The sequence below is a fragment of the Ochotona princeps genome, chromosome 18 (genome assembly GCF_030435755.1).
Source record: "Ochotona princeps isolate mOchPri1 chromosome 18, mOchPri1.hap1, whole genome shotgun sequence".
NCBI lineage: Eukaryota > Metazoa > Chordata > Mammalia > Lagomorpha > Ochotonidae > Ochotona > Ochotona princeps.
In genome coordinates, this window is record NC_080849.1 from 50,779,256 (window position 1) to 50,784,449 (window position 5,194).

Below are 5,194 nucleotides of genomic sequence, written 5' to 3' on the forward strand. Positions count from 1 at the left end.
CTTCCATCATTCCTTCTAAATCAAATCTGCATTCCAGCAAAGAAGTGCAGGGGCGAGGAAAGCGTAGATACACAAAGGCGTCGTTCTTGGGCCACAGTTCTCGAAATAACCTGCAAAAGTGCCGAGTGTGGCCTGGTTTTATGCTTGTTCTCATGAAAACACCATTTCCTGGGTGTGCTGGCATCTGCGTCATACGTAGAACTTCTCCTCTTCTGAAGATCTGTATGCCTCCTCCCCTGCTGGATGCACCTGCTAGCAGGTTGGATGGAGGCCTTGGCAACCGGGAAGTTAGGAGAGTGAGGGGAAGTGTTCCTCCCGCTGTCAGATCTCTGGTCACCATTTGTCTCCTCTTTATGGTCCTGCCCATGGGTAGCAAAATGGGATTTAACTGTCACAGCAGGAGCGTCACGTGGGAAGCTTCCAGACTCCTTGGAGGAAGACAAGCCTATGGCTGCTGTCTTGCCATTCCAGTATTGCCCAGCAAAAGGCAGCAAGCATAGAGCTGAGGCCTGGATCCGTGCATGTCGTGTGCCGGAAGAGGATTCCTCTGGATTCTGTGTCGCCGGCTGCTTCATTATCCCTACCTCCCAGACACAGAAACTAAAATACGCAAATATGTGATGTCCTTCCCCAAGACTGCGGGACAGGAGGAGCCCAGGGGGAGGAAGCTCCAGGCAAGCACATCAGGCTCCTTCCAGCCCCTCCTCTCCTCCTCTCCTCCCCTCTTCCCCCTCACCTCACCCCCTCGGTGCAGGGAGTGGTAGGACCAGCCCGCAGAAAGAATGGTTTAGGGTTACAAAGTGTGTCTGCCATGCTAGGACACAATCCCCATGAAGAGTGCACAAGCCAGATGCTCTGGATTGGAGTAAACTGTGCAGCCCCAGTGCCTAGGCTGTGTTACTTAGCCCTTAGCCAGGGTTGCTCAGAAGCGGTCTTGGTTCTACACTCAAGCCATGAAGTAGAGCGTTCCTTGCATCCAGGCCCTCTGTGGCCTTCACGACTGATCACACCCTCTCCTTCCCAGGAAGATGGAATCTTAGCTATGCTACATCCTCATGCTCTCAGCACGGCACTGCTCCACGAGGCAGTGAGGCAGTGGCAGAGCACCCGGTGTCATGATCAGGGAGAGCCAGCCTGTGGTCCTTCCCTACCACAGATGGAAGTCAAGATCCACTCCTAGGCAGCAGAGCGTGGCCAGCAAAGGGACCCAGACCCAGGCTAGGTCTGACCGGCAGGAGTCCCCACGCAGGCCTTTCTGGGCAAGGCTGGGCCTGGTGCTCTTGTGATGGACGGTCCACCAGGGTGTGACTTTAATCCCATAATCCCTGACTTCTCCAAAGGCTTTGGCCTAAGGCCAGTAGGAGATTCCGAGTCCAGAGAACACACAGGAAACTAGGAATTTATGAAAATAGTCTAAATCTCTGACAGCATCTGCAAACATCATCTGGAGACATTTTCCACCTGGGGCTGCGGTGCTTACCAAGTGATTCGGACCACAGGGGGCTGGTAAATGGGAGTGGCTGTTGCTTCTCCTTCAGATGGGGACCCTCCAGGCAGCCATGCAGATTAAAGGAGGCTACTCAGGCCTCTGGAACCACTAACTGCCAGGCCAGGGAGCCCCATCTGAGGACGCTGCCCCACCCAGGTCAGCCTGGGGAATGCCGGGCAGGCACCTCCACATGTCCAGCAGCCTGCCCCACTACTCATCACCCTGTGACCTCAGGGTTCCCAGATGAAAGGCAAGCCGCACCCAGCTGCAAGGGACACCAGATCCCTGTGTCTGTGAGCATGCTGCGCCCCTGAGCTCCAAGAGCTCCAAAGATGCTACAGTGGCCTCAGGAAGCGCATTCCTCGCTTGCTGCATGTCCCTGGGAATGTGCAGTGACTGACTGCTTCATGACATTAATGCTCAACACGGGCCAGATGAACCTGTCACGTCATAGCCACCGATGACAATGTCGCTCTGTGGTTAAGGGACTTGGTCTGCGTGTGGGCCTGCCCAAAGCGATTTACTGGGAAGCCCTGTACCAGAGCAGCCTTGGCCACTTGCCATCACATTGAGTGAGGGGGCCTGAGCTTCCATGAGCAGATGATCAAGAGAGAGACTGTGGTGCAGCCCGTAGGTCTCCAAGGAGTGCAGGGTGGCTGCCGGGAGGGCAGGGAAGGGCGAGGCTGGCTGTCTGGGAAGAGCCCAGCTGTGCCTCTTCCACTCTCTGCTCCTTCATACCCTGCACGTCTGTTCTAGCTGGAGTTTGTCTTGTGCCAAAGGATTGCCTGCTGGTCAGTATCAGTTTTCTCACAGGGAATGATTCAAATTTTCTAGGTTAACCCCAGTGATTAAGTCATCCAACAAACATCAGGGGACCTCTTGCTCTGTCCAGAGCATCGCGCCAACTTAACAGGGCAGGACCACTGACCACTCTGCTCCCAACTGGGGAGGGTTAAATGGAGTCTGCAGGGAGAAAAGAAATCTGAGAGTATCTCCAGAGGGTATTCACCAGTGGGTGAGCGATTGCACTGTCACATCACCCCTGAGCTCTGCATCGGCCATGTATTTCTGGGACAGGTGGTCCATTTTGCACCAGACCCGCATGGTGGCACCCAGGAGGGAAGTTGGGGATACAGAGAGATGTGTTCCTAGTCTGGCCCTGCACTCCAAGACCACCTAGCAAGACCTGTGCTCAGTGCAAACACTCCAGGCAAGAGCCAGAATCCTTTGTCTCCTCTTTGTCAGTTAATTTATCAAGCCATGACATGGTTCCTACCATGAACCAGGCTCTGAACTAGCATCTAGACAGAGTGGCAGGAAAGAAAACGTAACTCAATAAGATTCCAAGACATCTTTCTTCCCCTATAAAATGTTATAGAGAAAATATGGACAAGGACATAGCCATTAAGATATCTGCTCATATTTTAGATGTGCAAGAGATACTGTTAGTTGCTTTTCTCTGTAAATGAATTTAATTTGTACTCCAAGTGCCCGTTTTGCCAGAGTTCTAGAACAAACCCAGTAAATGTGCTCATCTTTCTCTTGCCCTGGGTTTAGCTAGGTGCTGCAGCAGGCATGGGAGTTACAGTTGCTCTACCCAGACACAGGTATCCCACAGACCTGTGATCAGTCATCATGATGCTCGACCTTCAGCCTGGACCCTCAGGATCACCAGTACTTGTCACCAGCTGTGTCCTTGGACCCACTGAGAGCTCTCCTGATCTCTCGGGCACTTAGGTGCCACTGTGTATTCCACACTAGTTGCAACATATAGCATGAAGTCACTTGAGGCTCCAGCTTCCATTTCTTGACCGATAACCGTTGGCACCCCTCCACCAATCACAATGCTGCCCCATTGTGGCAACTGACATGATTCAATCCAAATACAGAAAACATCCTGAAGTTTCGCAGAAAGGAAAACAGAGTACGTGTCCACATGGGTGCTGACTTCCAACCCAGCTCTCTGTGAATTTGCCTCGTAAAGCAGTGGGGAATGACTCAAGTCCTTGGGCCCTTGTACCCAAGGGGGACACCCAGGCAGGACATACTCTTGCCTACAGTCACAACGGATGGACTCAGGAGCCGTGAAATTGAAGCTCCCAGCAGAGGATGGAGGGAAGGGAGACTTGAACTCCAGACCCAGCAGCAGCATACCTGCCAGGAGCCCCAGCCAGCCTGGAGGAGCAGGTGGCAGAAGCCCCAGCGGAGGAATCCGCAGGCTGACGCCGATGCTGACGAAAACAACGGCTTAAAATTCATCCGATACGTGACATGCTCGGACAGCTTCCAAGGAAATCACTATTTCCGTTGAAGAAGTTGGAAATGAATTTGAGCTAGGAATTTAGGAGTCAAGCACATTGGCGAAAGGGAAATGAGGCTATTACCGATTCAAAGAGGGAACGCCTGTCCTGGAGGAGGAGTAGTCACAGGGCGGCATGTGAGTCGGCTGTGGGTGAGCAGAACACAGGCTCGGCCACCGCAAGCACGGATGTTGACAGGGCAACGGGGCCGAGAGAACAGGAGCCACAATGTGCGTAAGTGAAGCAGAAGGAGCGCGTTGGTGGGGAGCAGGAAGAAAGAAAACTCTTCATGAATGAGTTCTTTTAAAATGGAATGTCAAGAAGTAGCTGTAGAAGGCTCTAGGCAGCCGGACACACGGACTAGAGGGAGAGGCCTTTCTGTAACTTCTCCCATTGACACAGGTCCCGGAATAAGCACCAGCCAGGCCATCTGCGCCAGGACTCTCGGTCCTCTAGTTACCTGCACAGCATCCCTGGGAGACGGTGGATCTCTCCTGCTCAAATCTTTCCATTAAGTTATGCTCCTTTGAAGCACAATCCATTCCGTGATACAGAAATGACTTCCTACAAATTGTAAACAGCCAAATGTATGCTTAGGGCATAGTTCTTGGTCAACCTCCCCCCTCTACCTATCCCAGACACACATGCTCATTCATGCTCACACACACCCACACACACACGTGCACACACGCATGGCCTGCTTCCCAGCCAAGAACAGTAAATGGTAAACATCACTGCAAACTTACACATTACACAACCACAAATCCAGACTTGGTCTCCATCCCCTGATCATCCCAGGACAGAAGATGCCAATGCCACCCCGATCTGGCAGCATCCATTTAGAGCCCAGAGTCTGAGAGTGTGACATCTCGCCCTGCCCCTGGAGGATGAACTGGCACTAATGTGTGTCTACCTTCCTGATGGCACCATAGACTATTCTAGTATGCATACCATTTGCCAGAGAGCCCCATCTGCATGTACCTGTTGCGCATTCTTCGCAGTTTCCCAAGCTCCTCCTTCACAATTTGGAACCAACCTACACCCTAACTCAGCATTCTATAAAACCCTGCTCAACCTTATGTAGCACACAGGGAAGGCGTCCCTTATTCCTTTTTATAGACCATCATTGAGACAGCGGCTGGAGTGATGGTGGCTGCAACAAGGTCACCTCACAGTAGGCGCATTTGCCTATTGTGATGACAAACAGCAACCACAACAACAGACACATGCCGTAACTGCCATGGACTTCTGGTGGTTTCTGAAGTGTTTGCAGGGGTAGGTGGCTGGCACAGGGGTTGAGATGCCCTTGGGACAGCAACATCTCACACCCGAGTGCCTGGGCTCAAGCCTCAGTCCCACTTCTGACTCCAGTTCCATGATAACGTGGGCCCTGGGAGGCAGCAGG